General features: G+C 39.5%; 1 protein-coding gene across 9 annotated transcripts in view; it reads left to right on the top strand.

Moving 5' to 3' along the window:
• The window catches only part of ASIP (agouti signaling protein), a 159215-nt gene that overhangs the window by 55807 nt on the left and 77131 nt on the right, over positions 1 to 26277 (top strand). For 8 of the 9 annotated variants that reach the window (XR_009048406.1, XM_057702110.1, XM_057702109.1 and 5 more), the window contains 3 exons: positions 863 to 929; positions 3362 to 3608; positions 3883 to 4056. The gene's annotated coding sequence lies outside the window, so the exon portion shown is untranslated. Of the gene's footprint in view, positions 1 to 862; positions 930 to 3361; positions 3609 to 3830; positions 4057 to 26277 lie in introns of all 9 variants that reach the window. The other variant, XM_057702107.1, reaches the window with a different exon arrangement.

Here is a 26277-nt window from a genome sequence, read left to right as displayed (position 1 = left end):
TTGTCCCTTAAAGTCCTCCTGACTAGATGCCCCCCAAATGAAAACTGTCCCTGTTTACCCTTATCTCTCATGAACTGACATACCCCACACCTTAGAAATATTAAACAGCAGCTCTTTATCTACTTGTTGGCTGTGAATCTAAATACATACACGTTCTCTAAGATTTTTCTTAGATTTTTAGATTTACCTTAGATTTTTCCAAGATGCTCCTAAGGTAGAATTCATAAACTTCAAAAAGAAATTCATGCTAATGACTCCTTCTAAAAGGATAAACTACATGGTCCTAATGTGGAAGCCTGGATTTGGATCTGCTTTAGGGCTTTAAATGCCAGGGCTTCTGTTAGTTCCAGTGGGTTCTGTCCTTACTGCTATATGAGCAGGGATTTTTTATGGACAAGTTGGGGAGGAGGTGCTGCATGCCTGGAACTGGGATAGCCCGCAGTGTCTTCTGCTCTGCAGACCGAGGCCAAGGCACCCAAGGAAAGACTGAATCCTACTTCTCACTGCCCACCTGCTGCCTCACTGCTCCTCCAACACCACTTCAGTGGCTTCCTGTGAAAGGCAGCACTTGTGGGAAAAGGTCTATGTTCACAAGTCTCCATGTCCATGCGGAAGAGTTTGGGGCAGCTGCCTTTGCTTTAGGGCCCAGGCTGACCTATAAATGGGAGGAACATTCCAGGTAGCCCTTTGCTATTAGAAGGGGGTAGAGCCTCAGTGCCTCAGAGCTGAGAACCTGCAGCATAAGCCTCTCCCATAATCTGTTCACCCAGGGTCTGCAATATGCTGGGTCATGGAAGAAAAAGCAAAAGCAAACAATAAAACAAAACAAATAAACATGAGTTTTTTTAACTTTCTTCTGCAGGTATTTTCTTGGATGAGGAGGGAAATGAAAAGTCTGATAGGATGGTTCTTCTTGGCTACTGTTGAAGGTAAGTGTTTATGGGGTGGCATGATCAGGGATTTGAAGGTGGGATTTTGTCATAATTTTCCCAAAGTTGCAAGTATGATCCTGCCTCCCAGACCCCCTGGCTTGCTCCACTATATGCTTAAGTCAAAACAGGGAGCAATCTCCTGAAGCCCTTTGGTTCCAAACAGGACCCTCAATTCTAGCCATCAAAGACATGGCCCTGGTTCTAGAAGCTCCAACCATGCATTCACAGGAAATTTAGAAAAGCTAGAGGTAAACCTTTGCTCATCTCCTGATGTTATTTCTCATTGCCCTTCAAGGGCTACACACAGAACCCAAAGGACTGGCTATTTGGGTGAATTCAGTGGAGACAGTTATAATTCATTCTTATCAGTCACAGAAACAGGATTAAATTAAGTATCAGACACATGTGCCAGAATGTATTAGGCACTGATAGGTTGGCAGGATTGTTTTGAAGCTTTTGACCAAAATAAGTTATATTTTAATATGTTTTTATATATATTTATGTGTAGACCCTATCTTATTTAAGCATCACAAATAATACTACACTTTGGAAAGGGAGAGTATGAATATTAATATCACTATTATTACAGGAAACAAACATAAAGAGATTAAATGACTGACTTGCCCAATCTTATCTAGCTCTGTTGTTACAAGAGTCAAGACTAGAACACTGATTTCCTAACTTCCAGTTCAGTGCCTTCTCCACCATTTCACTGTAAGAACAAATGTCTTCTGGGACTTCCTAGGTGGTGCAGTGGTTAAGAATCCGCCTGCCAATGCAGGGGACATGGGTTTGGTCCCTGCTCCAGGAAGGTGCCACATGCCGCAGAGCAGCTAAGCCCGTGCACCACAACTACTGAAGCCCACGCACCTAGGGCCTGTGCTCCACAACAAGAGAAGCCGCAATGATGAGCCCGCACACCACAATGAAGAGTAGCCCCCACTCTCTGCAACTAGAGGAAGCCCATGTGCAGCAACGAAGACCCAATTAATTAATTAATTTTTTAAAAAAAGAACAAAAGTCTTCCAAAAAGTTGCAGTAAATTGGGATAATGGCAATCATTGGACCCCTTTTCTGGGCTCCCATTATAATTATGGGATCTTCCTCTTTCAAGGCTGAGTTGTCATTTGCCACAATGTGCTCCCCCAGATTCACATGCACAGAACACCACCAGGCACTTTGCATATCAGTATCTCAATTCATTCCCCAGTATCTCCATTGAGGATATTATTTACCCATGGTACTGATAAACTGAAGCTCAGAGAAAGCAGATACATTAGTTTAAAATCCTAGAGCTTGTAAGTGGCAGTTGGAGCTGAAACCAGGTATTCTGATACTCTGATCCTCTTTCTGTGATACCCGAGGGATCCAGAAACATTAGCCATAATAGGAATCAAACATAGATCTCTTCAAGACATGAATGAGTTTGTGGACTTTACCTGCATGAGGCAGATTCTAGGGCTGGGATGTCATGTAATACAGTAGAGAACCTCCAGTTTCTCCAGAAGTGGCAAATATCCTTCCTATTGGGTATCCACACAGAAACAAGTGAGTATGCTTAAGTGGCATGTGCTGCCCTGCCTCCCCCTGCCAGGGGTTTGGTCACAGCTATAGCATCTTGACAACCTGCAGTAACTGCAACAAAGTATCACTCCCTGACAGGATGAGTCATAGAGCTTCTGCTGACATTGGAAGAGGGAATCTTTAGCTGAAATATTCAAGAACTGGGGGTCCCAGAGACATATGTAATAAATTCCATTCAGATGTTGGGATTGGTTTTTTCCTCTTGCTTGCTTGCTTGCTTGCTTGCTTGATTTTTTTCAATCACATTCAAAAGCAAACAAGTTGCTTTCACCTTAGGTGAGAAAGGTGAGAAAAACATTGCTTCCTTTATTCTTGAGTAGGTCTGCACCAAAAGATTGAGGGCTAACAGCATCTGAGTAATTAAGGGTGGCATCTGAGTTATCTGAGAGCCCTTCGCACGTGTGGCAGAAGTATCCGAATAGGTAAATGGTGTTGCAAATACTTTAGCAAAATCCAATTACAGGCCTCTGAGTCCATTCTCATATACAGCTCCCACACTGTTTACCTGTGGTGTAGGCAGCCCATCTGTTTTGAAATTCTTCTAAGAAACTATGACTGTCCAAATTGATCCAATGAATAGCTGAATGTACACATCGCTCCATCAGAGAGGGAAAGGCAGACGTAGACATACATACTGAATTTTATCTCATTGCATCTGACCAGCCTAGGTGGCCTGACACCTTTGTTGTGCTACAATATATGGATAAAAATTGGGTCATTAGATAACTCACAAAACTCCTCTCCAGCAGCCCAGGCTTTCCTGGGGTTAACTCTTGCTGTGGGGCTGGGATGAGGGAAAACAGATCTTCCCAAGCTGCAGCTGCAATTGACATTTCCTTTACCAGGCACCTGATCTCCTGCTCCCTGGAAGAGAAACCTGAATAAAGACAGCCTGGCAGCAGAGAAGGGTTTTTCTTGGCAGTGGCTGCTTCTGACTTCAGAGCTGTGAGCACTGAGCTAGAAAGCAGTACAGAGAGAGAGAACCAGGAACTAAAATGACACCAGGAAATGGGAGACTCAGGAGAGAAAGGACCTGACTTTCTTCCCCTCTAGACGGTGTGCTTTGCAAGGTTCGTCTTTTCACCTGGACTGGTGAGTCTCCAAATTTTTAGTCCTTAGATTACTTGAGCACAACAAGAGAGTCTCACCTACTTACTAGATTAAATAAACAACCCAGCAAACAAACACACAAAAAACCACTTTTGAGGTGTTTTTGCTGAATCCCTGTGATTATTTCTAAATCTCTTTAAACATGTTTGTTTTGATGCATTTAAGTTTTGATTGAAATCCACAGTGGAAAATATTGTTTCAAAGGGAAAGAAAACAAACCACCCAGCATACTTCTGTGCCTTGCGTTTTGACCCAGCCCACAGAACGACTGGAAGAATCTTTGCAGACCCACCAGAGATCCCCGGATTCCACTTGCAGAACCACTGATCTAAAAAGCGACATCTTGATTCTTTTGATCTGGAATTATCTATTATTGACCACAGAAAGCTGCTACTGACGATTCCCGGAGCAGGGCCCTGTACAGTGAGAGGTGAGCCCAGTGTGGGAAGAAGAAATCTCTTTCTCTTTCTCAGCGAGTGTTTCGGTACAGTACGATATCTATGCTTACTATGATATCTATGAGCTCAATTTCTTCTTCATCTCCTTTTCGTCCTCTTCTTCTTTTTCCTTTCTCTCCCCTCCTTTGTCCTCCTCATTTTCTTCTACTTTTTGTTTGTTTGTTTCTTCTGTAGTAAAAATTTCCCCAAGCCCTCAGCGCCTAAATTATTTTTGCCTGGTACATTCCACTAACTGGAGTTTCGTAATCACAGTTTCTTATTTGGGTGCAGAATTTTCCTATATTTGAGCACTTAAGTTATTGTAAAAGCAGCTGGCCACTGCCCATGCCTTGTGTACAGGTACCTGAGATGGTACCTGAGAGAAGAGAAAGCTGCAGGTTAGTGCCCTTCACCGTACCAGAATGCAGAGCTTTATTGAGATACGTGTAAGAAAGGAGAAGAACCTTCGTGGAGGGAGCAGCCATATTGCAATGACCCGACAACACAGATAACATGAAGAACAAATCCAGGGAGAAATGGAACCATACCCTGGAAACATGTTGTTACAGTAGTTCCTTTGGTCAAACTGCTCTGAAAATGCGGGAAAAAAACCCTCACTCATGTTGAAGGTAGAGCATGTGCCTGCATTGCCTCTGCTTAAGCCATAGGAATCTCATTAAGGATAGGGGCACTAACACTGATGGCTTCATTTTGGGTACCTCCCCCAGCAGGACGGCCCCAGGCAAAGGCAATTACCAGCAATGGAGGGCTCGTTATAGCCTTTTGATTTGATCAAACATCCTGTCAGACAGATGTAGAAAGGAGACCAATCTTTATCTCAAAAGAAATAAGTTGTAGGTTGAAGTGTTTGGTTTCAGTCTCTGTCAGGTTGAGGCTTTGAAAAACAGAACTTTTTGAGTCTAGGAAACCACATACAAGATTCAATTGCTTTGGAGTCCTGTGAATATTCAAGGATATAAGGAACTGTATCACCCAATTCAAGACAATTATTTTTAGTTGGTGGATTTACTGTCAAGTGCAATAACCCTCATTTTGTGTAAGTGGCTCAGGGTTGGAATGCAATCTGCAAAAAGGGCTGTTTCTGGTTCTTCGAGACAGTATGAGGGAATCTTAAAAGTTACGATAACATAAAGCTTATCATCTTTCGGTTACACAATGAATGTTTCTCTTTTCCAAGCATTTCTGCATATAGGTAAGCATTCTAGCATGGGGAAGCAAAGGAGCCCAGTGTTCAGAGTTGGATAAAAGAGCCAGGACACTAGTCAAAAAGAGAGAATAGTTCTTATAGAAGAGCAATAGAAAATAGAAAGCAAAAAGATCAGATGTCAGTGTGTGTGTTGGGATTGGGGGAGAGGTGGATGGTAGCAGAGTGTCATCTTTGATTGAGATAAGAAAGAACACAGTTCAGGGAAAATGTATACCAAGAAATGTATTGTGGCTTGAGAGAAAACTAACTTCAATTGGGTAGGGAAGATTTATTCAGATTTTGGGGAAGAAATTAGAAAGAACTGTAAAGCTGAAGTCTGTATCCAATTTAAATACCTGTGCAGCTGGATATGAGGGCCAAAGTAGCCCCTAGACCCCTAGAGGTCTGCGTTTTGCTCAGAAGGCAGCTCTCTTGAGGAAAAAGAAGAGGAATGGGGGCATTGCAGTGGGGCAGAGTTCCATAAGCCCTTCTGATGGGCCCCACAAAGGTAGGACCCAGCCGTAAATTGCCTGCTAGACAGGCACCAGTTCTGTCTCCATCTGTTCCCCAAACCTGTGCTTAAAGATTCTTTCTTTACATTCAGGTGTTTTTAAGAAGAATCAGCTTGGAACAAAAGTACTAAATTCAAAACATTCTAAACCACAATTTAAATCTTATTTGAGAGATGACAAGATGAGAAGTGTGACTCTTTTCATTTGTTTAGAAATAGTCATTGCAGACAGGATCCCATGCATTATGTGTTTTACTCTTTCCTTGGTTTTTTCTGCTCTCAAGTGCCATCACGCCTCATTCAATACAGTCAGTAATTAGAATTTTAGAAGGGGGAAAAGTAGTTTGTTTTTTTGTTTGTTTGTTTGTTTTAATTTTTTTTATTTTTTTAAGCTCTTTATTGGAATATAATTACTTGGAAAAGTAGTTTTTAAAAATTTCCTCCTTATGTCCCATATTTGCACCCTTTGACATTTGCTTCCAAAGAAGTATATGAAGTGGTGACTGACTAGGTATCTGCTTTGTTAGTTCAACTGTGAAATAAATTAGGAGGCCACCCCTATCCTTAGCATCACTATAAGTTAGGGACACAGACAAAAATTCACTGGACCCTAGTGAAGGCATTCACTGATTTGAGCTTCAGTGTGGTCAGGTGTCCTGATTCACAGGAGCAGCAGGCCCTGGTGCACAAAGCTCAGAAATAGGAATTAGGGGACAGTTTTTAGTCCTGCATCTACTTCTAACAGCCTGGGAGGCTTTAATTTAGTCATTGACCTGCTCAAGGCTACCATCTTCTTGCGCATCAAATGGGAAGACAAAGACTAGCCTCCCCTCCTTGTGGATAAGATGAAAGCTGAAAGTATCTGCCTTAGCTAGGGGAGAGGGAGCATGGTCAGAGAGAGAAAGTTGTGACAGCTGACTTTTTCACTTGATTGTTTAATTTAAAAAATCTTGATCTCCCTCTTCCCTTGGTCCTGAATGGTCTGGACACACTTTTCTTTTTTCCTTTTTTTTTTTTTTCTATTGAGGCAAGGAATATGATTTTATTCAAAAAGCTGGCAGACCGAGAAGATGGCAGACTGAGAAGATGGCAGATTAGTGTCTCCAAAAAACCATCTTATCAGGGTCTGGATGGCAGTTTGTTTTATAGAAACAGAGAGTGAGAGGCTGTTAAGAAGTAAAGTAAAATGGTAGGATAGATAGGGAGAGGCTGTGAGGAAGTAAATCAGTCTTGCAAAGGGCCATCAGTCTTGCAAAACGTCTCCAGGAATGACCGGCCTTGGTGAGGGGATAAGTTAATTTCAGCCATTCACACAGGTGGGCAGAGCAGAGTGTCTGCCTGTGAGCTGAGCAGAGGCACTATAGTTTAACATTCAAGTAGAGGGGCAGTGTTCCTTGAGGCAGGCCATCATGTATGATTATAATAACAAAAGCAGCGAAAAGCAAAAGTTAAAGTCAAAGAAACAAATCTAACATGGAATCCAATTTAGCTCTTCCTGGTTACAATTCCCCACTGTCAATGTCCACACCACAATTTTGTAGAAAAAAGGGTGGCAACATTCTAACTGCTCTGTCAGATGGATTTTCTGGGAGTGTTCGCCATCGGTGTCAGTGTTCCAAATGTTGAGATTTGTTCTACTTTGGAAGTGTCTACTTTCCATTTGGAAACAAAAATATTCACAACCTAAAAGTTGAGAGTTGTCAGGAATTTTGACAGCTCAAATCCATGTGCTGGGACTTGAACCCAGCCAAAATCCTAACTGGAACTTGAACCCATGCAGCCACATCTCCAGAAAGTTAGCATTTTTTATATGTATTAGAAGATGCAAGAGGCTGGACTCAGTGAAATCATTTTTTTCATATGTACCACAGCTGTCTAGGGCCTGTATCCTGTATTTTCACATCCTGAGTTTCCGTAGGGCTCACCACAGAAAGTGGCTGCAGTCTGATGGCAGCTAGATGGCAGGTATTCTTCTCTTTCCTGAGTTTTCTCAGGGTTCACCGGCTCACGTTGGACGGCTGCAGCCGCTGGTGACTGATCTTCTTCTCTTGGTCAGGAATTTGACCAGTATGTGGGAGACATATCATGATGAAATTTTATCCCACGGTGCTGGGAGGCTCATCCCAGTTCAGGCAAAAATTCCTGATATGCCACTCCAGGTGCTAACTTTCAGATTAGGCCATATTGATAATTAAAGATTCTCTGGATCCTCTGTTTAATTATGATCCAGGAGACATTTACCCTTGTTGCTTCTTCCCATACCTAGAATCATGTTATTACAATTTTAGCCATAGAAGTTTTGTTGGAGGCCTGGTTACACATTGGGTACGCAGAAAACTGGGCGGCCATGGCAGCAATTCAATACTACTGACTCCTATTTTCTTTTAAGTAAAGTTTTTATTCAAAGTTTTTCTGTTTCTATTGGACGAAAGAGTCTTTAGCTTAACAAATTTTCACTACATGAACACACCAAGGAAACCTGAACCTAGATCTAAAAATAAGACATTACCAGTACCCAGAGCCCCCTCATGCCCTCCTTAAGTCCCTTTCTTCCCAGGGGCAACCACTAATCTGACTTCTAACACCATAATTAAGTTTTGCCAGTTTTGGGGGGTTTATATATTTGTGTATGTACTTTGATGTGTGACTTCTTTTGCTTAATATTAGGTTTGTAAGATTCAGTTATGTTATTGCATGTAGTAATATTTTGGTTTTTTGGGCTTTTTTATTTTGTTTTTTTACTTGTTTGTGTTTGGCTGCACCACGTGGCCTAGTTCCCCAACCAGGGATCAAACCCATGCCCCCTGCAGTGGAAGAACAGAGTCCTAACCACTGGACTGCCAGGGAATTCCCACATGTAGTAATATTTTATTTTTCATTGCTGTATGGTATTTCATGAATTAGTATACCACAATTTATTTATCCATTGCCTTATTGATAGACATTTGGGTTGTTTCCAGTTGGGGAATATTATGAACAGTTCTATTAGGAATATTTATGAACAGTTTTTTGCTGAACGTATGAGTGCATTTCTACCGGGTATATCTAGAGATGGAATTGCTGAATTATAGGATATGTGTGAGTTCTGCTTTAACAGATACTGCCAGTTTTCCAAAGTATTTGCATCGTTTTACACTTCCCCCAGCCATGTCTGAGATTTCTGGGTTTTGTACACCCTCATCAACACTTGGTATTGTCTGTCTTTTACATTTAACCATTTTGGTGGGTGAGTAGTGGGTTGCTTTTTGATTTTCATATATATTTCCTTGATGACTAAGGAAGCTGAGCACCTTTTAACATATTTATTGGCCATTTGGATATCCTGTTTTGTGAAATACCTTTCATGCCTTGAACCTATTCTTCTGTTGGGTTGTCTGACATTTTTAATTGTCTGTAAGTGTTCTTTAAATATTATAGACATTTGCTGTGTACCTGTTGTGAATATCGTTTCCCACAATGCTGTCAAATCATATTGGAGCCTGAGGCAAAGGAAAAATCAGAAATACTAATACCTATCTTTATTTAAAATGACATTTTGGTCATCATGGATTTTTAAAAATTAATTTTGCTTTTCTAAAATATTGTATAACATCTTACTTTGGTTACTAAGGGTTTTGGGTTTGTTTTTTGTTTTTTTTGGTGCTCCCTTAAAAATTTGTGTCCAAGCTTAGCACCTTACTTGTCTGACCCTAGACCTGGCTCTTATTCCATTCTGTGGCTTGCATTGTCACTTTCTTCATAGTGTTATTTGTTGAAAAGGAGTTCCTAATTTAAATTTAAATTAATCGAATTGAAATTTTCAAGCTTCTTTTATGGTTAGCATCTTTTAAAAAAATTGTGTTTAAGAAATTGTTTTCTACCTAAAGTCATAAAGATATTCTCCTATAATTTCTTCTAGAATAGTGCTGCCAAATAGAATTTTCTGCAGTGATGGAACTATTCTGTATCTCTGCTGTCCAATATGACAGCCTATATGATGCAGCTATTGAGCACTTGAAATGTGGCCAGTATGTCTGATGCACTGAATTTTAAATTTTGTTTATTTTTAATTAATTTAATTAAATGTAGCTAGTGGCAATGTAGTCTGACAACACTGTCCACCTGGAATTGATTTGAGGGTATGCTGTAAGGTCATATTTCCTTTTTTAAATTCCATATGGATATCTAATTGACCCAGAATCATGTACTAAAAAGACTGTTAATTCCTTTTACAATTAATCAGTTTTCTATGTATGAATCTGGTTCTTGGATGTCCATTTTTTTCTGTTTATCTGTTAGTTTGTCTTTGTGCCAGTTCCATGCTGTTTCAAATACAGTAGCTACTGTAATGAGATTTAACACATAATAGAATAAGTTTTTCATGTTTCTGGTCTTCCCCAAGATTGTCTTGACTATTCTTGAACTTCCGTATTTCCACATAAATTTTATTTATTTATTTATTTGTTTGTTTGTTTATTTAAGTATAGTTGACATACAATATTATGTTAGTTTCAGATGTACAACATAGTGATTTGACATTTAAATACATTACAAAATGATCACCATGATAGGTCTAATAACCATCTGTCGCCATACAAAGTCATTACAGTATTATCAACTATATTTCTTATACTATAGAAATTGTTATTTTATAACTGGACTTTGTACCTCTTAATTTCCTTCGCCTATTTCACCCAATCCCGTACCACTCTCCCTTCTGGCTATCACCAGTTTGATCTCCGTATTTTTGCCTGTTTCTGTTTTGTTTTGGTTTTTTTTAGATTCTACATATAAGTGAAAACATATGGTATTTCTTTTTCTGTCTGACTTATTTCACTTAGCATGATGCCCTCTGTGTTGTGACACATGGCAAGACTTCATTCTTGTTTATAGCTGAGTGATATTACATTGTGTATATATACCACATATTCTTTATCCATTCATATATCAATGGATATTTAGATTGCTTCCATATCTTGGCTATTGTAAATAATGCTGCAATGAACATTATTGTTTATTGAACACACATTGTTCATATATGTTTTGAATTAGCGGTTTTGTTTTCTTTTGTTTTCCACCCAGAAGTGGAATTGCTTGATCATTTTGTAGTGCTATTTTTAATATTTTGAGGAACGTCCATACTGTTTTCCATAGTGGCTGTACCAATTTATTTATTTATTTTTAATAAATTTATTTATATATTTATTTATTTTATTGGCTGTGTTGGGTCTTCGTTGCTGCACACAGGCTTTCTCTAGTTGCAGAGAACAGGAGCTACTCTTCATTGTGGTGCGTGGGCTCCTCATTGCCGTGGCTTCTCTTGTTGTGGAGCACAGACTCTAGGCACATGGGCTTCAGTAGTTGCAGCACATGGGTTCAATAGTTGTGGCTCACGGGCTCTAGAGCACAGGCTCAATAGTTGCTCTGTGACATGTGGGATCTTCCTGGAGCAGGGAATCGAACCTGTGTCCCCTGCATTGGCAGGCGGACTCTTAACCACTGCGCGACCTTGGAAGTCCCTGTACCAATTTACATTCCCACTAACAGTGCACAAAGGTTCTCTTTTCTCAACATCCTTGCCAGTTATTGTTACTTGTTGTCTTTTTGATGATAGCCATTCTGACAAGTGTGAGCTATCATACTGTGGTTTTGATTTCGATTTCCTTGATGATTAGTGACATTGAGCATCTTTTCATGTATCTGTTGGCCATCTGTATGTCTTCTTTGGAAAAATGTCTATTTAGGTCCTCTGACCATTTTTTAATTGGGCTCTTTGTGGTTTTTTTTTTTTATATTGAGTAGTATGAGTTCTTTGTATATTTTGAATATTAACCTCTTATCAGATATACTGTTTGCAAATATCTAATATCTTCTCCCATTCAGTAGGCTGGCTTTTTGTTTTATTGGTAGTTTCCCTTGCTATGCAAAAGCTTTTTAGTTTGATGTAGTCTCATTTGTTTATTTTTGTTTTTGTTTTTTTCCTTACCTGAGGAGACAGATCCAAAAAAAATATTACTAAAAGTGTAATATCACTCTTACAAAGAGTTCACTGCCTGTGTTTTCTTCTAAGAGTTTTATGGTTTCAGGTAAGTCTTTAATCCCTTTTCAGTTTATTTTTTTACATAGTGTAAGAAAATGGTCCAGTTTGATTCTTTTGTGTGCTGTCCAGTTTTCCAATACTATTTACTGAAGAAGCCGTCTTTCCCCTGGGCAAGGTATATTTTGCCTCCTTTGTCAGAGATTAATTGACCATATAAATATAGATTTTTTTCTGGGCTCTCTATTCTATACCATTGACATATGTGTCTGTTTTGGTACCAGTACCATAATGTTTTGATTACTCTAACTTTGTAGTATAGTCTGAAATCAGGCAGCATGATACTTCCAGCTTTGTTCTTCTTTCTCAAGATTGCTTTAGCTATTCAGAGTCTTTTGTGGTTCATACAAGTTTTAGAATTATTTGTTCTAGTTCTATAAAAAATGCATTTGGCATTTTGATAAGAATTGCCCTGAATCTGTAGATTTCTTTGAGTAGTAAGAATTAATTAATGATTAATTCTTTCATTTAATGAACATGGTGTATCTTTCCATTTATTTGTGTTGTCTTCAATTTCCTTTCTCAATGTCTTACAGATTTCAGAATACAGATCTTTCACCAGTTTGGTTAAATTCATTCTTATTTTATTCTTTTTGATGAAACTGTAAATGAGATTGTTTTCTTAATTTCTCTCTCTGGTAGACAGTTATTGGTATATAGAAACCCAAAAGATTTCTGTGTATTAATTTTGTAACCTGCAACTTTGCTGAATTTATTTATTAGTTCTAATGGTTTTTGGTGATGTCTTTAGGGTTTCCTACATATATAGTAGCATATCATCTGCAAACAGTGACAGTTTTACTTCTTCCTTTCTGATTTGGATGCCATTTATTCCTTATTCTTATCTGATTGCTATGAATACAACTCCAAATACTATGGTTAAATAAAAGTGACAAGAGTAGGCATCTTTGTCTTGTTCCTGATCTTAGAGGAAATGATTTCAGCTTTTCACCATTGAGTATGTTAGCTATAGGTTTGTCATACTTTATTATTTTGAGGTATGTTCCTTCTACATCCATTTTGTTGAGAAGTTTTATCATATATGGATGTTGAATTTTGTGATAAGCTTTTTCTCCATTTTTGAGAGAATCATAAGGTTTTTATCTTTTGTTTTATTAGTGTGCTGTATCACATTAATTGATTTTCAGATATTGAACCATCCTTGCTTCTCTGGGATAAATTGCGCTTGATAATGGTGTATGATCTTTTAATGTATTGTTTTTTTCTTTAAGAACTTTTATTGTGATACAATTAACATACAATAAGCTGCATATCTTTAAAGTGTACAATTTGATATTTTTTCTTATTAGTAATGTATATATATGGCAATCCCAATCTCCCAGTTCATCCTCCCCCAACCCCCCCTTCTTTCCCCACTTAGTGCCAATATGTTTGTTCTCTATATCTGTGTCTCTACTTCTGCCTTGCAAACTGGTTGATTTGTACCATTTTTCTAGATTCCACATATGTGTGTTAATATACGATATTTGTTTCTCTCTTTCTGACTTACTTCACTCTGTATGACAGTCTCTAGGTCCATCCATGTCTCTACAAATGTCCCAATTTTGTTCCTTTTTACAGCTGAGTAATATTCCATTGTATATATGTACCACATCTTCTTTATCCATTCATCTGTTGATGGACATTTGGGTTGCTTCCATGTCCTGGCTATTGTAAACAGTGCCGCAATGAACATTGGAGTGCATGTGTCTTTTTGAATTATGATGTTCTCTGGGTATATGCCCAGGAGTGGGGTTGCAGGGTCGTATGGTAACTCTATTTTTAGTTTTTCAAGGAACCTCCAACTGTTCTCCATAGTGGCTGTATCAATTTACATTCCCACTGACAGTGCAAGAGAGCTCCCCCTTCTCCACACCCTCTCCAGCATTTACTGTTTGTAGATTTTCTGATGATGCCCATTCTAACCGGTGTGAGGTGATACCTCATTGTAGTTTTGATTTGCATTTCTCTAATAATTAGTGATGTTGAGCAGCTTTTCATGTGCCTCCTGGCCATCCGTATGTCTTCTTTGGAGAAATGCCTATTTAGGTCTTCTGCCCATTTTTTGATTGGGTTGTTTGTTTTTTTGATGTTGAGCTGAATGAACTGTTCATATACTTTGGAGACTAATCCTTTGTCTGTTGATTCATTTGCAAATATCTTCTCCCACTCTGAGGGTTGTCTTTTCATCTTGCTTATAGTTTCCTTTGCTGTGCAGAAGCTTTGAAGTTTCATTAGGTCCCACTTATTTATTTTTGTTTTTATTTCCATTACTCTAGGAGGTGGGTCAAAAAAGATCTTGCTGTGATTTATGTCAAAGAGTGTTCTTCCTATGTTTTCCTCTAGGAGTTTTATAGTGTCTGGCCTTACATTTAGGTCTTTAATCCATTTTGAGTTTATTTTTGTGTATGGTGTTAGGGAGTGTTCTAATTTCATTCTTTTACATGTAGCTGTTCCAGTTTTCCCAACACCACTCGTTGAAGAGGCTGCCTTTTCTCCATTGTATATCCTTGCCTCCTTTGTCATAGATTAGTTGACCATAGTTTATCTCTGGGCTTTCTATCCTGTTCCATTGATCTATATTTCTGTTTTTGTGCCAGTACCATATTGTCTTGATTACTGTAGCTTTGTAGTATAGAGTGAAGTCAGGGAGACTGATTCCTCCAGCTCCATTTTTTCCCTCAAGATTGCTTTGGCTATTCGGGGTCTTTTGTGTCTCCATACAAATTTTAGGATTTTTAATTCTAGTTCTGTGAAAAATGCCATTGGTAATTTGATCGGGATTGCATTGAACCTGCAGATTGCTTTGGGTAGTATAGGCATTTTCACAATGTTGACTCTTCCAATCCAAGAACATGGTATATCTCTCCATCTGTTTGTGTTGTCTTTGATTTCTTTCATTAGTGTCTTATACTTTTCTGAGTATGGGTCTTTTACTTCCTTAGTTAGGTTTATTCCTACGTATTTTATTCTTTTTTGTTGCAATGGTGAGTGGGATTGTTTCCTTAATTTCTCTTTGTGATCTTTCATTGTTAGTGTATAGAAATGCAAGAGATTTCTGTGTGTTAATTTTGTATCCTGCAACTTTAGCAAACGCATTGATTAGCGCAAGTAGTTTTCTGGTGGCATCTTTAGGATTTTCTATGTATAGTATCATGTCATCTGCAAACAGTGACAGTTTTACTTCTTCTTTTCCAATTTGGATTCCTTTTACTTCTTTTTCTTCTCTGATTGCTGTGGCAAGGACTTCCAAAACTATGTTGAATAGTAGTGGCGAGAACGGACATCCTTGTCTTGATCCTGATCTTAGAAGGAATGCTTTCAGTTTTTCACCATTGAGAATGATGTTTGCTGTGGGTTTGTCATATATGGCCTTTACGATGGAGAGTTTTTATCATAAATGAGTGTTGAATTTTGTCAAAAGCTTTTTCTGCATCTATTGAGATGATCATGTGGTTTTTATCCTTCAATTTGTTAATATGGTGTATCACATTGATTGATTTGCACATATCGAAGAATCCTTGCGTTCCAGGGAGAAACCCCACTTGATCACGGTGTATGATCCTTTTAATGTGTTGTTGGATTCTGTTGGCTAGTATTTTGTTGAGGATTTTTTGCATCTAAATTCATCAGTGATATTGATCTGTAGTTTTCTTTTTTTGTAGTATCTTTGTCTGGTTTTGGTATCAGGGTGATGGTGGCCTCACAGAATGAGTTTGGGAGTGTTCCTTCCTCTGAAATGTTTTGGAAGAGTTTGAGAAGGATGGGTGTTAGCTCTTCCCTAAATGTTTGATAAAATTCACCTGTGAAGCCATCTGGTCCTGGACTTATGTTTGCTGGAAGATTTTTAATCACAGTTTCAATTTCATTACTTGTGATTGGCCTGTTCATATTTTCTATTTCTTCCTGATTCAGTCTTGGAAGGTTATACCTTTCTAAGAATCTGTGCATTTCATCCAGGTTGTCTATTTTATTGGCATATAGTTGCTTTTAGTAGTCTCTTATGGTGCTTTTTATTTCTGTGGTGTCAGTTGTAACTTCTCCTGCTTCATTTCTAATTTTACTGATTTGAGTCCTCTCCCTCTTTTTCCTGATGAGTCTTGCTAGAGGTTTATCAATTTTATTTATCTTCTCAAAGAACCAGCTTTTAGTTTTATTGATTTTTGCTATTGTTTTCTTTGTTTCTCTTTCATTTATTTCTGCTCTGATCTTGATGATTTCTCTCCATCTACTGACTTTGGGTTTTGTTTGCTCTTCTTTCTCTAGTTTCTTTAGGTGTAAGCTTAGATTTTTTATTTGGGATTTTTCTTGTTTCTTGAGGTAGGATTGTATTGCTATAAACTTCCCTCTTAGAACTGCTTTTGCTGCATCCCATAGGTTTTGGGTCATTGTGTTTTCATTGTCATTTTTCTCTTGGTATTTTTTGATTTCCTCTTTGATTTCTTCAGTGATCTCTTGGTTATATAGTAGCATATTGTTTAGCCTCCACGTGTTTGTGTTTTTTACAGCTTTTTTCCTGTAATTGATTTCTAATCTCATAGCGTTGTGGTTGCAAAAGATGCTTGATACAATTTCAATTTTCTTAAATTTACCAAGGCTTGCTTTGTGACCCAAAATGTGATCTATCCTGGAGAATGTTCCATGTGCACTTGAGAAGAACGTGCAATCTGCTGTTTTTGGATGTAATGTCCTATAGATATCCACTAAATCTAGCTGGTTTATTGTGTCATTTAAAGCTCACATTTCCTTATTAATTTTCTGTCTGGATGATCTGTCCATTGGTGAAAGCGGGGTGTTAAAGTCCCCCACTATTATTGTGTTACTGTTGATTTCCTCTTTCATAGTTGTTAGCATTTGCCTTATGTATTGAGGTGCTCCTACATTGGGTGCATGTATATTTATAATTGTTATCTCCTCTTCTTCGATGGATCCCTTGATCTTTATGCAGTGTCCTTTCTTGTCTCTTGTAATATTCTTTATTTTAAAGTCTATTTTATCTGATATGACTATTGCTACTCCAGCTTTCTTTTGATTTCTGTTTGCATGGAATATCTTTTTCCATCCCCTCACTTTCAGTCTGTATGTGTCCCTAGGTCTGAAGTGGGTCTCTTGTAGACAGCATATATATGGGTCTTGTTTTTGTATCTATTCAGCCAGTCTGTGTCTTTTGGTTGGGGCATTTAGTCCATTTACATTCAAGGTAATTATCAATATGTATGTTCTTATTACCATTTTCTTAATTGTTTTGTTTTTGTTTTTGTAGGTCCTTTTCTTCTCTTATGTTTCCCACTTAGGGAAGTTCCTTTAGCATTTGTTGTAGGGCTGGTTTGGTGGTGCTGAATTCTCTTAGTTGTTGCTTGTCTGTGAAGCTTTTGATTTCTCTGTCAAATCTGAATGAGATCCTTGCTGGGTCGAGTATTCTTGGTTGTAGGTTCTTCCCTTTCATCCCTTAAATATATCGTGCCACTCCCTTCTGGCTTGCAGAGTTTCTGCTGAGAAATCAGCTCTTAACCTTATGGGAGTGCCTTTGTATGTTATTTGTCGTTTTTCCCTTGTTGCTTTTAATAACATTTCTCTGTCTTTAATTTTTGTCAATTTGACTACTATGTGTCTTGGTGTGTTTCTCCTTGGGTTTATCCTTCCTGGGACTCTGTGTGCTTCCTGGACTGGGGTGGCTATTTCCTTTCCCATGTTAGGGAAGTTTTCAACTATAATCTCTTCCAATATTTTCTCGGGTCCTTTCTCTCGTCTCCTTCTGGGACCCCTATAATGCGACTGTTGGTGTGTTTTACATTGTCCCAGAGGTCTCTTAGGCTGTCTTCAGTTCTTTTCATTCTTTTCTCTTCATTCTTTTCTGCATCAGGGATTTCCACCAGACTGTCTTCCAGGTCACTTATTCGCCCTTCTGCCTCAGTTAATCTGCTGTTGGTTCCTTCTAGTGTATTTTCATTTCAGCTATTGTGTTGCATATCTCTGTCTTTTCGTTCTTTATTTCTTCTAGGTCTGTCTTAAACTTTTCTTGCATCTTTTTGAACTTTGCATCCAGTCTTTTTTCAAAGTCCTGAATCATCTTCACCATCATTATTCTGAATTCTTTTTCTGGAAGGGTGCCTATCTCCACTTCATTTAGTTGTTTTTCTGAGGTTTTATCTTGTCCCTTCAACTGGTACAAAGTCCTCTGCCTTTTCATTTTCTCTGTCTTTCTGTGGCTGTGGTTTTCAGATCCACAGAACAAAATACTGCTGATACTGCTGTCTGCCCTCTTGTGGAGGAAGCTCTCTAAAGAGGCTTGAATGTGCTTCCTGATGGGAGGGACTGATGGTGGGTAGGGCTGGGTGGGCGGAGCTCAGTAAAATTTAATCCGTTTGTCTGCCAATGGGTGGGGCTGTGTTCCCAGCCTGTTGGTTGTTTGGCCTGAGGCTACCCAGCACTGGAGCTTACAGGCACTTTGGTGGGGCTAATGCTGGATGGACTTAGGACTCCAGACTCCCGGGAGGGCTCACGCCAATGATCACTTCCCAGAACCCCTGCTGCCAGTGTCCCTGTTCCCATGGTGAGCCACAGTGGTGCCCCACCTCTGCAGACAACCCTCCAACACCAGCAGGTAGGTCTGGTTCAGTCTCCTATGGGATCAGTGCCCCTTTCCCCTGGGTTCTATTTTTTGTGTGCCCTCCAAGAGTGGAGTCTCTGTTTAACCCAGTCCTGTGGAGTTAAATCCTGTGCAATCAAATCCCTCTGGCTTTCAAAGTGTGATTCTCTGGGGATTCCTCCTCCCATTGCCAGCCCCCAGGTTGGGAAGCCTGACATGGGGCTCAGAACCCTCACTTTAGTGGGTGGACTTCTGTGGTATAACTGTTCTCCAGTTTGTGAGTCACCCACCCAGCAGTTATGGGATTTGATTTTATCACGACTGTGCCCCTCCTACTCTCTCATTGTGGCTTCTCCTTTGTTTTGGATGTGGGGTGTCCTTTTTGATGAGTTCCAGTGTGTTTCTGTTGATGATTGTTCAGCAGTTAGTTGTAATTCCTGTGCTCTTGCAAGACGGAGTGAGCACATGTCCTTCTACTTTGCCATCTTGAACCTCTTGAACTGTGTCTCCTGCTTCACTTATAAGGACATTTTGTTAATATTGGGCCAACCCACATAGTCCATCATAATCTCCTCATCTAAAAATCCTTCACTTAATCATATCTGCAATGTTCCTTTTGCCACATGAGGTAACATATTTTCAGGTTCCAGGATAGGATGTAGACATCTGTAATGGTTAATTTTATGTCTTCTTGACTGAGCCACATGTACCCAGATATTTGGTCAAACATTATTCTAGGTGTTTCTGTGAGGGTGTTTTTGGATGAGGTTAACATTTCAATCAGTAGACTGAATGAAGCAGATTTCCCTTCATAATGTGGATATGCATCATCCAATCAGTTGAAGGCCTAAATAGAACAGAAGGCTGACTCTCCCCCAAATAAGAGAGAATTACCTGAGAGCCTACTGGAATATGAGCTGTGGTTCTACAGCAGCCTGCGAGCCTTTTTACTCAAACTGGGATATCACCTCAGCAGATTTTAGCCTTCATAATCATATGAGTCAATTCCTTACAAAAAATTTCTTCCTGCTTCTCTCTAGATATAGATATATAGATATATATCTCTTATTGGTTCTGTTTCTCTGGAGAATCCACTAATGCAACATCTGGGAGGGGCCATTATTATGACTACCACAGATTGGAGAAAAAAGCTATCTCAATGCTGCTTATAAAAGATAAAAGATATACTTTAAATGTAGGATTTATAAACATATAGACAGTTTTATTTTTTTATTTTTTATTTTTAAGCTCTTTATTGGAATATAATTGCTTTACACTCTTGTACCAGTTTTTGAGGTACACTAAAGTGAATCAGCTGTATTTATACATATATCCCCATATCCCCTCCCCACTGTGACTCCCTCTTAACCCCTGTCCTGGCCCTCTAAAGCATCACCCATCATTGAGTTGATCTCTCTTTGTTATACAGCAACTTCCCACTAGCTATCTATTTTACAGTTGGTAGTGTATCTATGTCTATGCTACTCTCTCACTTCATCCCAGCTTCCCCTTCACCCCCCACCCCAGCCCCATGTCCTCAAGTCCATTCTCCACATCTACATCTCCTCTCTTGCCCTGTCACTGGTTTCATCAGTACCATTTCTTCAGATTCCATATATATGAGTTAGCATACGGTATTTGTTTTTCTCTTTCTGGCTTACTTCACTCTGTATGACAGTCTCTAAGTCTATCCACCTCATTACATATAGTTCAATTTCATTTCTTTTTATGGCTGAGTAATATTCCATTGTATATATGGGCCACATCTTCTTTATCCATTCATCTGTTCATGAGCATTTAGGTTGCTTCCATGTCCTGGCTATGTAAATAGTGCTGCAATGAACATTATGGTACATGTTTCTTTTTGGATTATGGTTTTCTCTGGGTATATGTCCAGTAGTGGGATTACTGGGTCATATGGTAGTTCTAGTTTTAGTTTTTAAGGAACCTCCAAACTGTTTTCCATAGTGGCTGTACCAGCTTACATTCCCACCAACAGTGCAGGAGACTTCCCTTTTTCTCCACACCCTGTCCAACATTTATTGTTTCTAGATATTTTGATGATGGCCATTCTGACCAGTTTGAGGTGATACCTCATTGTGGCTTTGACTTGCATTTCTCTAATGATTAGTGATGTTGAGCATCTTTTCATGTATTTGTTAGCCATCTACATGTCTTCTTTGGAGAAATGTCTATTTAGATCTTCCGCCCATTTGTGGATTGGTTTATTTGCTTTTTTTGGTATTAGGCTGCATGAGTTGCTTATATATTTTGGAGATTAATCCTTTGTCTGTTCCTTCATTAGCAAATATTTTCTCCCATTCTGAGGGCTGTCTTCTTGTCCTGTTTATGGTTTCTTTCGCTGTGCAAAAGCTTTCAAGTTTCATTAGGTCCCATTTGTTTATTCTTGATTTTATTTCCTTTATTCTAGGAGGTGGGTCAGAAAGGATCTTGCTTTGATGGATGTCATAGAGTGTTCTGCCTATGTTTTCTTCTAGGGGTTTTATAGTGTCTGGCCTTACATTTAGGTCTTTAATCCGTTTTGAGTTTATTTTTGTGTATGGTGTTAGGAAGCATTCTAATTTCAATCTTTTACATGTTGCTGTCCAATTTTCCCAGCACCACTTATTGAAGACACTGTCTTTTTTCCATTGTATTTTCTTGCCTCTTTTGTCAAAGATAAGGTGCCCATATGTGCTTGGGTTTATCTCTGAGTTCTCTATTCTGTTCCATTGATCTACCTTTCTATTTTTGTGCCAGTACCATACTGTGTTGATCACTGTGGCCTTGTAGTATAGTTTGAAGTCAGGAAGCCTAATTCCACCAACTCCATCTTTCCTTCTCAAGATTGCTTTGCCTATTCGGGATCTTTTGCATTTCAATACAAATCGTAAGATTTCTTGTTCTAGTTCTGTGAAAAATGCCATTGGTAATTTGATAGGGATTGCATTGAATCTGTAAATTGCTTTGGGTAAGATAGTCATTTTCACAATATTGATTCTTCCAATCCAAGAACATGATATGTCCCTCCATCTGTTTGAATTGTCTTTGATTCCTTTCATCAGTGTCTTATAATTTTCTGCATATAGGTCTTTGCCTCCTTAGGCAGGTTTATTTCTAGGTATTTTATTCTTTTTGTTGCAGTGGTAAATGGATTGTTTCCTTAATTTCTTTTTCTGCTCTTTCATTGTTAGTGTGTAGAAATGCAAGAGATTTCTGTGCATTAATTTTGTATCCTGCTACTTTACTAAATTCGTCTATTAGTGCTAGCAGTTTTCTAGTAGATTCTTTAGGCTTTTCTATGTATAATATCATGTCATTGGCAAAGAGTGACAATTTTACTTCTTCGTTTCCAATTTGGATTCCTTTTATTTCACTTTCTTCTCTGATTGCTGTGGCTAAAATTCCAAAACTATGTTGAATAATAATGGTGAGAGTGGACACCCCAGTCTTCTTCCTGTCCTTGGGAATGCTTTCAATTTTTCACCATTTAGAGCAATGTTGGCTGTTGGTTTGTCATATATGGCTTTTATTATGTTGAGGTAACTTCCTTCTATGCCCACTTTCTGGAGAGTTTTTATCATAAATGGATGTTGAATTTTGTCAAAAGCTTCTTCTGCATCTATTGAGATTATCTTATGGTTTTCATCCTTCAATTTGTTAATGTGATGTATCACATTGATTGATTTGTGTATATTGAAGAATCCTTGCATTCCAGGGAGAAACCCCACTTGATCATGGTGTATGATCTTTTTAATGTGCTGTTGGATTCTGTTAGCTAGTATTTTGTTGAGGATTTTTGCATCTATATTCATCAGTGATATTGGCCTGTAATGTTCTTTTTTTGTGACATCTTTGCCTACTTTTGGTATCAGGGTGATGGTGGCCTCATAGAATGAGTTTGGGAGTGTTCCTCCTTCTGCTATAATTTGGAAGAGTTTGAGAAGGATGGGTGTTACCTCTTTTCTAAATGTTTGATAGAATTCACCTGTGAAACCATCTGGCCCTGGGCTTTTGTTTGTTGGGAGAGTTTTCATCACAGTCTCAATTTCCATACTTGTGATTGTTCTGTTCACATGTTCTCTTTTTTCCTGGTTCAGACTTGGAGGATTGTACTTTTCTAAGAATTTATCCATTTCTTCCAGGTTATCCAATTTATTGGCATATAGTTGTTTGTAGTAGTCTCTCATGATCTTTTGTATTTCTGTGGTGTCAGTTGTTACTTCTCCTTTTTCATTTCTAATTCTGTTGATTTGCATCTTCTCCCTTTTTTTCCTGATAAGTTTGGCTAATGGTTTATCAATTTTGTTTATCTTCTCAAAGAACCAGCTTTTAGTTTCATTGATCTTTGCTATTGTTTCCTTCCTTTCTTTTTTCATTTCTTTCTGATCTGATCTTTATGATTTCTTTCCTTCTGCTCACTTTGGGGTTTCTTTTTTCTTCTTTCTCTAATTGTTTTAGGTGTAAGGTTTGGTTGTTTATTTGATATTTTTCTTGTTTCTTGAGGTAGGACTGTATTGCTATAAATTTCCCTCTTAGAACTGCTTTTGCTGCATCCCATAGGTTTTGGGTCATTGTGTTTTCATTGTCATTTGTTTCTAGGTATTTTTTGATTTCCTCTTTGATTTCTTTAGTGATTTCTTGGTTGTTTAATAGCTTATTTTTGTTTTTTTGTTTGTTTTTTATAAATTTATATATTTATTTATTTTATTGGCTGTGTTGGGTGTTTGTTGCTGCACACAGGCTTTCTCTAGTTGCAGTGAGCAGGGACTACTCTTCCTTGTGGTGTGCAGGCTTCTCATTGCGGTGGCCTCTCTTGTTGCAGAGCATGGGCTCCAGGCGCATGGGCTTCAGTAGTTGCAGCACATGGGCTCAATAGTTGTGGCTCACGGGCTCTAGAGCACAGGCTCAATAGTTGTGGTGCATGGGCTTAGTTGCTCCATGGCATGTGGTATCTTCCTTGGGCAGGGATCAAACCCATGTCCCCTGCATTGGCAGGTGGATTCTTAACCACTGCACCACCTAGGGAGTCCTAATAGCATATTGTTTAGTCTTCAGGACTAATTATTTCCTTTCCCATGTTGGGGAAGTTTTCCACTATAACCTCTTGAAATATTTTCTCAGACCCTTTCTTTTTTTCTTCTTCTTCTAGGAGGCCTATGATTCAAATGTTGGTGTGCTTAATGTTGTCACCAAGGTCTCTGAGACTGTCTTCCATTCTTTTTATTCTTTTTTCTTTTTCCTGTTCTGTGGCAGTTATTTCCCCCATTCTATCTTCCAGCTCAGTTATTCGTTCTTCTGCCTCAGTTATTCTGCTGTTTATAGCATCTAGAGTATTTTTAATTTCAGTTATTTTGTTATCTATTACTGTTTGTTTGCTCATTAGTTCTTCTGAGTCCTTATTAACTGTTTCTTGTATTTTCTCTATTTTGTTATCGAGATTTTGGATCATCTTTACTATCATTACTCTGAATTCTTTTTCAGGCAATTTTCCTATTTCCTCTTCATTTATTTGGTCTTGTGTATTTTTACCTTGTTCCTTCATCTGTGACATATTTTTTTGTTGTCTCATTTCCCCCCCCCACTTTGGATGGGCAGGATTGTGTTCCAGTCCCATGGGGTATTTGGCCTGAGGTTTCAAGCACTGGACTTTATAGGCTGTTGAGTATAGCTGGGTCTTGGTGTTGAGTTGAGAACCTCTGGGAGACCTCACTCTAAAGAATATTCCCTGGGAACTGGGTTTTCCTGTTAGTCCAATGTTTTGGACTCAGAGCTCCCACCTCAGGAGCTCAGGCCTGACACTGGGCTTGTGTATCAAGATCCCACAAGCCATATGGAGCAGGGAAAATGAAAAAAGAAAAATTTTTTAAAAGGTAGGAGAACAGCAGAACAATATCAAGATAAAAAATATGATAAAAGAAACTAACAGATGTGTTAGAAAAAATTAAAAAAGAAAAAGATGGAGCAACAACTGGAAGGTAAAGCAACTGCAATAGCCTAAGTGAGGAGGTGGGAAGAAAAAAAAAGGAGAAGAAAAAGGAAAAAAAAAAGCCAGAAAAGGCCTTGGCTGTGGGGATGGGGCTTAGACAAGGGCTAGGATGGGGGGAGGAGTTAGGCAATGGGCAGGGCCTACGCTTAGAAAAGGCCCTGGGGGTGGTGGGGAATGGGGCTTAAGCCCAATGAGGCAGAGGGTCCCAGGAATGCCTCTGGTCCTGGGAGCAAAGGACCAGATCAAGGTACCTGGTGGGCTCCCTGGACTGGAGTTGGTGGGAGAAATTCTAGGCACCTCCCCTAGTCCTCCAGTCTCAGAGAGTCCCTCCCCCTTGGGTTCTCTTTTGTCTTACCCCCTGTCTCCTATTCCCCTAGAACCTTCACAGCTGCAGGGGACACTGAAAGGCAGGAGACCAGACTCTGATGCCCAACAGGCTTCCCAGGACCAGCTGGGCTAGTGTTACGCCTGCGGCACTTCCCCAGATCTCCCAGTCTGGTAGGGTACCTGTCTGCCTCTCTTCCTCTCTGCCGTCCCCCACTCTCCTACATTCCAAGCAGCTGGGGGGTGGCCGGAGAGTGAAGGATCAGGCCCGGGAGCCCAGTCAGCCTCCCTGGCCAAGAGGGCAGGTGAAACGCCCTCTTGCCTCCCTGTCCCCCAATCTCAAAACCTTCACCCCCTCCTGTCTGCCTCTCCATCTCCTCTCCCCTCCTCCCTCCTTCCCACACCCCCAGGACCCAGGCAGCCAGGAGGGGGCCCTGAAGGGTGGAGGACCCCACTGGGGAGTCCAGCAGGCCCCCAAGCCAGGGAGCTCAGCAGGCCACCTGGCCTCCTGGGTGGGAGAAACCCAGTTGCGGTTTCCATGATCTCCCCAGCCCCCAACCGTCCCTCCAGGCGGGAACGTCCCCCCTCACCCAGCCACCCCCCCAGGGGTGCCGGTCCATCCGGCTTCCCCTTCCCCACCCCCCTGACTTCCCCCAGGTCCTACCCAGTTGCTGCGGGGTTCCTGTAGTCTGCTTGGGCCTCAGGTCCCCCGCCAGCCTCTGGCAACTGTTCTATTTGTAGGGAGATGCGATCTTTGCATCTTCCCATGCTTCCATCTTGACTCTGCCCCCATTTTTAGTTTTTTAAGGAACCTCCAAACTATTTTCCATAGTGGCTGTACCAGCTTACATTCCCACCAACAGTGCAAGAGAGTTCCCTTTTCTCCACACCCTCTCCAACATTAATTGTTTCCAGATTTTGTGATGATGGCTATTCTAAACAGTGTGAGGTGACACCTCATTGCAGTTTTGATTTGCATTTCTCCATTGCTTCATTGGAGAGTATTTTCTCCCATTCTGAGGGTTGTCTTCTTGTCTTGTTTATGGTTTCTTTTGCTGTACAAAAGCTTTTAAGTTTCATTAGGTCCCATTTGTTTATTCTTGATTTTATTTCCTTTATTCTAGGAGGTGGTCAAAAAGGATCTTGCTTTGATGTATGTCATAGAGTGTTCTTCCTATGTTTTCCTCTAGGAGTTTTATAGTGTCTGGCCTTATATTTAAGTCTTTAATCCATTTTGAGTTTATTTTTGTTTATCGTGTTAGGAAGTGTTCTAATTTCATTCTTTTACATGTAGCTGTCCAGTTCTCCCAGCATATAGACAGTTTTAAAGAAATTGAATCAGTAATTAAAACTTCTACACCAAAAAAAGTGCTAGCCCTGAATGTTATCCACCAGTGGATTGATCCAAACATTTAATGTATAAAAAACACCAAACTTACTTAAGCATTTCCAAAGCATTAAAAAAGATAGAAGACTTCCCAACTAATTTTATGAAACTAACATAACTTGTATTTCAAA

The sequence above is a fragment of the Hippopotamus amphibius genome, chromosome 12 (assembly GCF_030028045.1).
Source record: "Hippopotamus amphibius kiboko isolate mHipAmp2 chromosome 12, mHipAmp2.hap2, whole genome shotgun sequence".
Lineage (NCBI taxonomy): Eukaryota > Metazoa > Chordata > Mammalia > Artiodactyla > Hippopotamidae > Hippopotamus > Hippopotamus amphibius.
This window is presented reverse-complemented; position numbering and strand designations above follow the sequence as displayed.